General features: G+C 48.9%; 1 protein-coding gene across 10 annotated transcripts in view; it reads right to left on the bottom strand.

Annotated features, from left to right (window-relative positions):
• The window catches only part of LOC135920299 (ras guanyl-releasing protein 3-like), a 122532-nt gene that overhangs the window by 56592 nt on the left and 53694 nt on the right, over positions 1-12246 (bottom strand). For 2 of the 10 annotated variants that reach the window (XM_065454503.2, XM_065454502.2), the window contains exon 1: positions 3427-4432. The exons of 3 other annotated variants lie outside the window; for them this stretch is intronic. The gene's annotated coding sequence lies outside the window, so the exon portion shown is untranslated. Of the gene's footprint in view, positions 1-3426; positions 4433-5739; positions 5854-12246 lie in introns of those variants that run through there. 5 more of the 10 variants (XM_065454505.2, XM_065454506.1, XM_065454507.2 and 2 more) reach the window with 5 other exon arrangements.

Raw genomic sequence — 12246 nt, 5'->3', positions numbered from 1 at the left:
TGCGCCTCTTGTCAAGCGTGGGGAAATGTCAGTTTTCTGTCTGAAGCATATCTGAACGAGGTTTATAAGATATCCCTTTGTTATCAGTGGCAAACACATTATAGGGGCTAACGCATATGCATTCGCAAAAATAAGCGCTGCATACACAAAAACACGTCTCGATGTGCATATTTACCCTCCGGCGTTGAATAATCGTAAACCTTCACACGTTAGTTGCATTTTTGCTTCTCTTGCGGAGGGTATACAGGAGGTTTCTTGTCGGCGATGCCTCGAATATTGCTGACTCAGTTTGTCTTTCTTCGAAAGCATTCAAGTTCGCTCCTTGCAGCCCTTGTCTGCTGAAGTCGCTGTGGACGTGCCTTCGCCACTGCGCGGCTGGTGGCGGCTGCACGCGTCATGCGCAGCTCGTCGATCGAAGTGTCAGCATCGCTTTCCCTCGAGCACATCCTGCGCGGCGGCGCTGCCGATGCTCGTCCAATTTTCCATGCATGCGCCCAGGCATAACGGTAGCTGAAGCAATGACTGACGTGCGCAATTTGATGGCTGTCGCGAGTAAATGTGAACATGTAGTCGCTCTGTACAGCTATGCGAAATACGAATTTTTCATTCGGCACTTTCGTCTATTTGACCCTTTAAAAGTCGCCATAAAGCTGAAAGCGCAGTCATAAACATGCTGTGACTAGAAGTGATCTCTTTTGCTAACCATAAACCGTAGGTGCTGTATATACGTGCGGGAATCAATTATGAAGCACACTGTTTTAGAAACGTCTTCAGAGACCTCCTAAAAATAATGAATCTGGCCTTTCTAAGCAGGACGTACATCGCACGTATATCGGCGCGGAACATACTTTCGATGCAGAACAGGTACAAATAAAATCTGCGCTGACTTATCTGTACGCTATGACTCGGGAAATATGAACCTCTTTTATATTTCACGAGGTCGTAACGCGAAGCAAACGAACTTGTGCACAGTGAAACGCTTCTGCACAACTTATTCTTGTAGCGTGACCGCAAACATTGCATATGAATTGTTTGATTACACTATGTTTAGTATTTACACCACACGCATAACGGTGGCGGTGCCTTTTTTCCGTCAGTCACCGTCAGTCACAAATTGCCTATGTGCAATAAGCTGAGAAACCCGCCGTGGTTGCTTAGTGGATGTGGTGCTGGGCTGCTAAGCACGAGGTCGCGGTATCGAATCCCGGCCACGACGGCCGCATTTCGATGGGGAGAAAATGCGAAAACAGCCGTGTACTTAGATTTAGGTGCGCGTTAAAGAACCCCAGGTGGTCCAGAGTTCCCCACTACGGCGCGTCTCATAAGCAGAAAGTGGTTTTGGCACGCAAAACGCCATAATTTAATTTTTCATAAGCTGAGAACGTGACTTCAGCAAGGTGCGACGCTGCCTTCAGTTTCACTGCAGGCAAGTGATATTGGCACAGCCATGCGCGAAGATACTGTAAAATGATTGGCATCAGACTGACGACATCAGTGCCAACGCGATTTAAGGAATGTCAATGATATATTAAGCTGGTTTTGAACCTTACATTGCTGCAATGCCGCAAACATTTATCTTGTCATGAGCGGAGTCTTTTCGAGCCATAAAATTAAGTGTTAATCAAGAAAATCAATTAATTAAGTTCCTGCGCTTGCTACTCGTGAGTGACATTTGGACAGCGTCTGCTCCTAGCTAAAGGTCTAGCGGGAAGATTGAATACATTCATCCCCCCCAAAAAACAAATATTCAACCAAGTTCTGAAAACATTTCTAAACAATTGTGGCCCAAACATGCGAAAATCCTGTAAGTCTTACTCACATAGTGACACTGAGGCTCAGGCGCGAAATTCAAAAGTGAGAACTATGCGTTCAATGTTTCCTCTCATAACAGACATTTCCCGCTAAACAAGAGAGAAACGGAGTCCTGAAAAAAATACTTCAGCGGTATAAACTAACCTAGTTATGCTATTTAGTGTCCATTTAGGAACCTAGGAAGTAATGTCAATTTCATCTTCATTCTTTTCCTTAATAGTCAACATCTTCCCCCACAGTTCGTGCCCGGCGTCGTTTCAGCGCGCCTCGTTCCCGTCCCCATTTAACGCAGTCATTCATGCGTGAACAACGGTCTGCCAAACAAACGCCGACGAAGTTGCGGAGGAATAAGATAACAGCCTAAACTGACGTAACGTTCTCTGGCGTGCTCTGTCTCAGTTGCTACCCTAACCAACCATGCAAGGCAAGTGCCTTTGTCGAACGTTCCCCCACCCTCTCTATAGTTCCAGCGCTGTTGGCCAGTGTTATTTATCAGGGCCAAGCTTAAATAGCCACGAAAGGGAAAAATTATACGAGCTGTATTAGTGAATCCCGCTTCTGCTATACCAGTAAAGCCGCCCTCACCCTGGGAGAAAGAAAGCTTGGTAAGCCAGAAAAAGATGCTCCAACGATTAAGCGTGGCCCGATGCCGCCAGCTCGCCGTGTAACGTCATGAACCTGCTCGGGCCCAGTTAATTTTTTTAGCGGCAACGACGGTCCATCAAGTTTTGACAACTGTTCCTACGATACAACTTCCCGGTTACGATAAAATACCTTGCAATCCATGACGTCACACTGACGTATACCGGCGCTGGGGTTCCGGCGCCAAATTCGAGAAATGGAAGTATGGCCTTCGTTCTCCCTTGTAGTAATCAAGATCTAGGCAGGAAATCAAGTAAACTAGAATTTTTAAGGGGCACTTTATCACTCTAAATCGACGTAGTGTTTTCCTTTAAGCCAGTAAGTCATTTCCTGTAGCCGAATGTTACTGATAAGGAGCGATAGCGAGAAGTCGCTCGGTGAGGCAGGGCATCTGCGTCAACCCTCTTTACACACACGTCGTCATCCACCAGAATAAATCCACATCGTGCGTCGCAGTGACGCCTTTTCTCACAAACATGTGGTGCATATAAAACGTGACGTCAGGACAATGCATGTATAGCGCTGCTGCCAGTGGCTTTCATGAAGGATGGATGACAATGTTATTTTTTTCTCGTTTCATACAGAGCTTCCTCCACATTAGGGATTTCTGCACAACTTTTATTGCCCGCACATACAGACACAAATTTAACCTCACACTTCAGGCACGACGGCAAAGTGTCACACTCACAAGCGGCTCAAAGCACACTGAGAGAGCGGTAACTCTAGTGCAGAGGGCGCATCAGCGTACTACTTCAAAAAATATATGATATTGATAAAGAAGTCGTCTGAAAGGTGATCTTCCGATTAATTTCTTGTCTCCGAGTCCACAACTTTAGGGCACGGAACTGGAGCTCACTGAAGGAAGGGCACACCCTTGGAGACACACACGCCACCGCGGGCGCGATCGAATGAGCGAGCGCGCCATAAACGGTAGTTTGTCACCTCTAAAGAAAGCACCTGCGTACTACTCACGTCGCTGTCGCGCAGTACGGTTCCCCTCTTCCGCCTTCACCTCAGCCACTTTGAAACACACAAGTGAAGCTCACAGAATCCAGGTGCGTTCGCCGAACACACCACCGCGCGCATGACCGGGCACACACTCGCGCACTCTGAGCGCACAATGAGGCTATCACCAGTTTACCTGAAGCCTCACGCGAAGCACAGCTCAGGCGCGCGCTGGAAACGGTGCGGCGAGTCGGCGACGAGGCACTCGACATATGGCGATATCGGGCGCGAGGGAGCACAGCAGCTGTTGCCGCTCTTGCGTCCGCAGAATGTCTCCGACGACGACGCAGTGGCTGTTCGATGAAGTCGCTCACCCCTCGTAGCGTCGCCTGGGCGCGATTCGCCGCTGAAAGGGATCACGGCGCGTCGGCGCCGCCGCCACTGTTCGCCGCGTCAAAACTGCACGGCTGCTCAGGCTCGCAGGAGTGCAGCCGGCCTCTCTCGATGTTCGCCTGTACGTCTACGTATCGGAGCCTTCGGAGCGCCGCGCGCCGCTTTCACTGGGCACGTCTTCGCCCAGCTGAGAAATCGTGCCACTTCTACAACACCCTGTGGTAACGTAACATTATAACGATTCGCACAAGATTAAACAAGCGCGAACGACTGCGTCGCCCAGCAGAATATGTAAAAGGTACGGTTAAATTAAGCAATATGAAGCATTAATATTTTTTGTCCTTGTTCAGTGCCGTATATAGGTGGCGCATGCATCGGTAAGCTTCCGCTAAATTGGTCATGAAAGTTCCTAATAACGCGCAGTTTTGCCACTTACATTTTTATGAGCGAGCTTCGATTTTTAGCACCTTGACTCTACCTTCACGCACGGGTGTCGGGTCCCGGACTGCTTACAGCACTACCACATAGCCGCTGTTTTGATTCCTTCCTCCGTGCCACGGTGTCTGTCCATTCCTCTCACCCGCAGCCGAGGAAGCGCCCGCCGAGCTCGCATCATCTGTGCGTGTTTCGACCGGGAAATCCCATCGGAGCCTTCTCAGTTAACGGCGGCGGCGCCACAGAGATGGCGCGCGCGTCGCAAATCGGCCAATGCACGTCGCGCTTTTTTCATGGGAATCGCCGCCGTAATAGCGGGGGCCCTTGCCGATTTGTGTCTCGCGAACGAGGTCTCAGAACGGAGGGACCGATAATGACCAACGGGAAATTGGCCGCTGTTGTGCGGTGATGGCAAGCAAGCCATCACTTAGGTCGGGGATTGCCCCGCAACACGCGTTGCACTGCATAAGCTCGCATGTAGGATACCGGTGTCTCGAGCGCACAAGGAAGGGCATCGGCGGCTAGGATGGGCGGTTCGTTTCCCATTGTGTGCGCGCATTGTTGTCATTAGCATCCGACTGGATAAAAAAGTTGGCGACGATCACAGAGAGCCAAGTGCAAAATAGTGTAGGAAAGCGCAATATTGAACGTCTGAGAGTCGCAGACATGGCAGTCAATGTTCTATTAATGTTTTACAGTGTAAACTGGGATGTCGTGGGCCACGAAACACAGCGTGCGAGAGCTGTACATCTCTAAACAGGTAGTGAAAATCGAAGCCGAAAGAGACATCAAGCGACACCGGCATAAGGAATGGACTATACTGTGGTGGACTTCCAAATCTCGCGTCTTAGGAAGAGATATGCGTAAGCTACAGTAGGCAACGCCTTAAAGCAACAATACAATACAGCAAACCCCGCACCGACCGGGCTGCTGGCGCAAGAAGAAACACAAAAAATGTAGTATACAAGGAATTTGTTCTCCACTAGGTCGACAAGGGAAGCTATCTGGGGCGCGACGCCTGATTTGCCATGTGGATAAATGAACCTCTAAAGCCCTTCGATGTCGCCTCGACTCAACATCTTTGCTTCCCTTCCCACTTTCTTTCAACGCATGTTTCCCGATCGCGGCGCTATTAGGCGATATATCGCGGCACGCGATGGAAAACAGCCGCGGCCACTTCAGTGCTCCAATCACTGCACTCGTAATGCGGCTGTCATCATTGCACGTCCCCGAGCGTCGCCGAAACGCTCAACATCCGCGGCCGAAAACCCTCTGTGTTTAGCGCAATGTTTCCTTCTCTTTATAGATGTAAGCCTCGCTGGCGGGGATGAGGACCCGGCTGACGACAACCGCTAGAGACGGGAGCAGAGCCCGGGGCTTCTCCGAAGCCGTCTTGTGTCGATAGCCAAAGGCGGCGCTCTCCGCTAAACGCTAGGATGTAGCACCCGAGTGGAGGACCGGCCAGCGGCGACCTCGCACTGTGCGCGGCAATGCGAGAGAAGGGCAGCTCACCTGAAGGCATCGTCGTCGTCGTCGTGTGAAAGAGCCTCCGCGACGTCTTTCTGTGCAGCCCGCGAGCGCAGGGCAGTTGGCTCGGTGGTGATGATGGCCGCCGTCGCACGTCGCGAAATCCGGGAATGGAGGAGAGGAGGTTATGGCGAGGGAGAGAACCCGCGGCTCGGGCCCGGGGAGAACGAGGGGGCAGGAAGCCGGCGCTTTGTCGCCATGACAACCGAGCTCGCCTTCTCGCTCTCCAACTGTTCGCTCTCTACTCTCGGCAGAGGCCCGGCCGGCCCGGCGGCTGGCTCGGGCTTTGCTGTCGTGCGTCGACGTGCGTGTCAGTGCGCAAGCACCGTGCAGTGCATTTGACGAAACACCTTGTGTTCGCATAACAACACTTTCTTGTCCGCTGTATACAGACGCAAGAGACAGCGCGGTCCACGTGAAACAACCTGACACCTGCTCACCTGGCCTGTCGACGCGCGCTAACCTCAATTGCGAGAGTGCAATAGTGGCCTCTAAACGCGCGTATATTTGCAAAGTCGAAGCAGGTCACGTTATCGAAGGGCAGGTCTGCACAGCAGTTCAGCGCTTGCATGCCTCCACTGAAAGCCATAGTGCATAGTGCGGACCTTATCTCTGACTGATTTATTGACCGACTGACCGAGTAAAGCCGCACGAATAGTTCCTTTTGTCATTGGATGCTGGCGTCAGGTAGATTTTTCCCATAATGTCAACGCCATCCGCCAAAATCAAGGGTGGCACACTTGAATAGGGTCTGCATGCAAGTCATTCGATTCGAAGATCGTCTAATGTGCTTGTCACTTTCGTTGTAGCCCTGTTCTTTGATGACCACATTTTCGCTTAATGAACATTCTGCCAAAGACTTCCGAGTGCTTCATTGTAAGTGCGGTTTCATTTGTACGGTTTATACATTGAGATGAAACTTCACTCAGTGTATGACAAGCCAGGCAAAATGAAAGTGCTCAGGCGGATCACAACCTCGATTATTTCGATAATGGTCGGAAACTGAGCTGGAAAGATGTGCTGGAATTGCTTCGTTGGGTAAAAAGTACCGATATGGCTATCCATGACCAGTGTCACAACGTCGACGTGGGCTTGCACTGAACTACAGTTATAGTTATCAATTGTGCTATAGCCTGATGGCAAAATAGAAAACAATTCGCTCAATACCATACAGTTTCATTTCGATCCAAAAAAATGAAGGAGGCTGTAGGTAAAAGCTGTCGCTAATAGCAGCCTCACAGGGGCCTACAGCCCAGTGCTCTCGGCGATATCATCATGCGCAAGGCACTCTTCTAAATATGAGAGCACATAACAGTTACACCGTACGAAAGAAAATGAAAAAATAAGTCAACAAAATTCGTAGTTTGACACAAAAACTCAAGTGCACCAAAAGAGATAAAAGTAACATGGCAGTTTGTTATTACTGCTATGAAAATTATTTATTTACATAGACAAGAATAAATTCTAAGGTTGTGTTGAGTATAGTTGCTTAAATATAACTTCCAGATCTATTGTGCTCATTCAATAGTGTAGGCAGTTTATCTGACAATTTTTCTTTTTTGTAATTCGTTTTTGTAGTTACCACTTTCCTAATTTCTTAATGTTCAGTGGCTCAAAGCATAAAAACGAATGTTTCAAGGCCGCAATCGCTTCCTTCTGGGAGGACACCTTTTTTGCGCTACTCGCTATCATGTGCTGTAATCAGCGTTCACTCTTATTGATAGCGAAGTGTCATCTCCTCAACGGTTGCGCTTGGCAAGTAGACAATAGCAGAAGAGAACGCACCGTCTATCTTCGCAACCACATAAGCAGAGATCAGACGGCAGGTCACCTTTTGTAACCGTCATATTTGAATAAAAAATAAAGACAGCCCATTACGTCAGCCGAGTATTCACTACAGTTCATCATCATCATCGTTCTCCTATTTATGTCCGCTTCAGGTCGAAGGCCTCTACCTGCGCTCTCCAATTGCCCTTGTCCTGCTCCAACCGATTCCAACTTGCGCCTGCGAATTTCCCAATTTCATCACCCGACTTAGTTTTCTGCCGTACTCAACTGCGTTTCCCTTCTCTTGGCATCCATTCTGTAACTCTAATGGTCCACCGGTTATCCATCCTACGAATTTCATGGCATGCCGAGCTCCATTTCTTTCTCTTAATGTCAATTAGAATACCAACTATACCCGTTTGCTCTCTGATGCACCCTGCTCCCTTCCTGTCTCTTAGCATTACGCCTAATAAGTTTCATTCCATCGCTCTTTGCACGGTCCATAACTAGTTCTCGAGCTTCTTTGTCAACCTCCAAGTTTCTGCCCCATATGTTGACGCTGGTAGAATTCAGTGACTGTCCACTTTTCTTTACAGTGATAGTGGTAAGCTCCCATTAAGGATCTGGCAATGCCTGCCGTATGCGCTCTAACCCATTTTTATTCTTCTGTAAATTTCCTTCTCATGATCAGGGTCCCCTGTGAGTAATTGACTTAGATAAACAAACTCCGCCACAAATTTCAGATGCTCATTGGCGATCCTGAACTTTTGTTATCTTGCCAGAATATTACACTTAATATTGTGTAACTTAACGCCAAAACAGAACGGTACGCAGACGCGGCGCTGTGTGCCATTTTCTTTCCATCGTCTGTTCCGCGCAAGTCTAAAGCGTGAGCAAGCAAATCGTAACGTTCTCTTGTACTGCTGTGATAAACTTCCTGCGCGGTATTTTTGCATTGGCGTGGGAGAATCTTACATATATATACGAGGTAGCTACTAAGTAGACGGACAAGCCAAAACTAGTTTGTTCAAAAGGAAAGGATGATCTGTTCAATCATTCCTTGCTTTCTAACAAAAACGAGAACAATGTATAGACTAAACAATCAACTGATCGAAATCTCCTCGTTCAGCCTTCACACAAGCTTGTAGACGTTTCTTCACAGAGTCGACGGTGGCGCGCAGGTAATCTGTGTCAAATTCATCCCAGGCGTTGGTCAAGGCAGACCAAGGCCTGGGTAGCATGACTGCAAAGATGTGATCGATAATGCTATCACAAGTTTTCGTCATATCTATTTCAGCAAGTGACCCCCTTTGACCATTTCTAAAGACATTCCACGTCAAAAAAAGAAAGAAAAGGGGTAAGATGCAAGCGCTCCTGTAGATATACACGCGTTAAATAACCCCAAGTGGCCAGAGTTAATCCGGAGCCGTCCACTGCGGCGTCTCATTTAGCTGCAGTGTTGGTTCAGAATATTAAAGCCCGTGGATCAACCAAATCAAGTGCGTCAGCGCCCAGATGCTTGCCGTACATAGCGAAGCTGGAAATGTGATATCGTGCGTTGAACCAGGAGCCTGCATATGACGTCACAACCTAGACAACAGCTCCAGAGCGAGGGGAAGAGCCGAGACACATTTTCTTTGCTCGACACAATCTGCCATCACTTAACTCCAGGGTGTATTAGATTCTGCTAGGTGGGCCTTCAGGCTGAAATGGCAAGTGACCCGATTGATGAAAGGTAGAATGACCAAAGTGTAACGGTGAACCTATAGATTAACGTGGCAGAATGCAAACGTAATCATCCGTAGGATTTGCAAGAAAACGAGAGTTAGTGGTTGTTATAATCCGCCAAGCGCGTTTGGAGAGCATGCTTTTACGAGCAGAGCTCCGTGCGCTCTCTTTCTTCCTGTCATCTCCACTATACCACGCCTTCTCCCTTCCCCACAGTGCTCACGGGTGTCAACCACGCGATAAAAGCACTTACCTGGTCAGTACGCTCGTTTTCTCTTTCAACCTATCTCTCTCTAATCAGACCCTTGACTCTACGCAAGAGTTCAGTTATCTGTGGGCCAAGTAATCACAGGGGTGAGTCGAGTCACAATGAAATCTCCACGTCATGAACGGCAGCATACAGCGATAGCATTGAGAAGTGCATAACGGGTGCAGCCTAGCGATACCAACCTAAGCGGGTGAAGCTAGGAGGATAAAAGTAGAACGAAATTTAGAAAAGGCTAGGAACCACACAACGAGCGATTGAAGGAATTGATAGGCGCAACGTTAACATTCAGGAAGACAGCGGTGTGGATTAGAGAACAAACGGGGGTAGCCGATTTTCTAGTTGGCACCAATAGGCAGGACAGGTCATGTAATGCGAGAGCAGATGACCGGTGGTCTATTAGAGTTACAGAATGGGTGCCAGGAGAAGGCAAGCGCAGGCGAAGACGCCAGAGATATAGGTTGCGTGATGAAATCTGGACGCTTTCAGACAATCAGCTGGCGCACAATATGGGTGATTGGAGATCGCTGGAAAAGTATAGCTTCATCCTGCACAGGGCATAAATAGGTTGTTGTTGGTGGTGACCACGAGAACGCGCACTTCTGTTTCTACCCGAGTTGCGACCATGACAAATGAAGGTCACTGACATTCATTTGGTCAAGGCAGACCAAGGCCTGGGTAGCATGACTGCAAATTCTTTCTTTTCTTTTGATGTTTCATACTTCTCTCCCATTGTCCGCTTGCTCGTCAATGCGCGCATTTGCGCATTCAGCCCCCGTCGGAACGCAGCCGCCACTACCGGGTATCGAACATGCGACCTTGTTTAAAGCGACCACCGTCATCACCCGCCGCGGTAGCGCAGTGGCTGCGCTGAGTTCAAGGTAACGGGTTCCATCCCTGGGTGAGACGCAAAGACGCTCGTAAAAATTGATCTTCCACTATGTCGTGCCTCATTATAAGATCGGGGTTCTGGCAAGTAAAATCCCAGTATTTAATAATGGATTAACCGTACAAGTGACGGACCCAAGAAGGTGACAGAATGAACCCTACACCCTCGACTGGTTGATTTTGGGTAAGACGACAGCAGTATATGTACAAAGGATCATGCAATAACATTTCTCGTAGTCTGTCATGGACGACGACGTAGTGTTTTTCGATACAGTGCTGTTCTTTCTAGCTCCGGTTTATTTCTGTGAAAATCTAAGTGCATCCGGCGACGGCGGCGTCAGCAGCGGCCGCCTCCAGGAAGCGGATCGGTCGACAGAACAGCGACAGTGAAGACACCCGTGTTTACTCTCTCAGCAGTGAGAACCTTGCCGATGACGACTTCCAGGTTGTGCAGAGCCGCAGAGTGAAGAGAAGGAACACCAGGATGTCTTCATCGTCAAGCAAGCACAGTAAGACACGCAGAGGCCGGACGTCAATACTACCATATTTGTGCCCGTGCTTCCTACCGTCAACATAAAGCTACTTAACACGCAATCTGTGTCAATGTCACTGGAAGCCCTGCTGGAACACCCGAAAAAATCTACTGGCGGTTGATGTCCAGCATGCGGCGGCTATGACCACTCTACGCAGCGTAACGAACGTCGATGGCATTCAGCTGCGCTCTTACATTCCTCTAGTATCTGACGTAGTCACTGGCGTTATTTACGACATAGACGTCGCCATCCTTAAAAACGACTTGCCGTTTCTTATCAAGCCAGCAAAGAATGAGGTCATTATTGATGTTCCTCGGCTAGGCAGTTCATGCTGCGTGAACATTGCATTCAAGGGTAAATATATACCCTCGCATGTTATAATGGGACACTTCAGATATGCAGTGCGGCCTTTCATTCCGAAACCTCTTCAATGCCACAAATGCATGAAACTGGGACACGTGAGCAGTGTCTGCGAAAATCGGGCAGCATGTCCCCGCTGCGCCGAACTCCACGCTGCGGAGAAATGTGGCCCGACTGTGATGAAGTGTTCAAACTGCAGCGGGTCACATGAAGCTTCATCGAAGAATTGCCCACATATTAAGAAATGGCCATCTTGAAACAGATTGCGAGAGATCATTCATCTCATCGCGAAGCCGCCGACAAAATCAGGAAGCGTCGTTCCCGTCGCCGACGCTCCTCAAGGAAGGCTGGTGTCTCTGCGACGCGCACACCACTTCCTACAACACTTCCTCATCCTCTGCCGTCAGGGACAGGCACTGTAGAAAAGACCACGAAGAACAGGGTCACTGAGAAGACCACATCTGCCTAATCTTGGCCGGCACTACCAAAACGACAGCATTCACCAACAGAATCACAGCAGAATTTTGCTGGACAACCTCCGGCGGCTACTGTCGGTGATTTGTGCGACCAAGACGGGCAGATGGCTGCAATGCTGCACTCGCTAATTAATGCAATTCCCATCATACTGAACAGGCTGCAAACACAAGCAGCTCGAAGTGCTCTGCAAGTACTGGAGGCACTCAATCCAGTGCTTGCTAGCATCGTTTAATCACCATGGCTCGACACCAATAGTCCCATTCCGCGATGAAGCTAAGTCTCTCAGTGGAATGCCAAAGTTATGAGGACCCGTATAGCAGACTTTCGCCAATTCATTTTTACAAATACTGGTCATTTGCGAACCAAATACATCAACTCCACTCCACTGTCCGCTTACGAATCGTTCGTCTCGTCCCCATGCAGTGCGAGCATGAAAGTAAACATCTACATCCGCACGGACTTTACATGCGTCGC

Source organism: Dermacentor albipictus, chromosome 10 (genome assembly GCF_038994185.2).
Source record: "Dermacentor albipictus isolate Rhodes 1998 colony chromosome 10, USDA_Dalb.pri_finalv2, whole genome shotgun sequence".
Taxonomy (NCBI): Eukaryota; Metazoa; Arthropoda; class Arachnida; order Ixodida; family Ixodidae; genus Dermacentor; species Dermacentor albipictus.
This window is presented reverse-complemented; position numbering and strand designations above follow the sequence as displayed.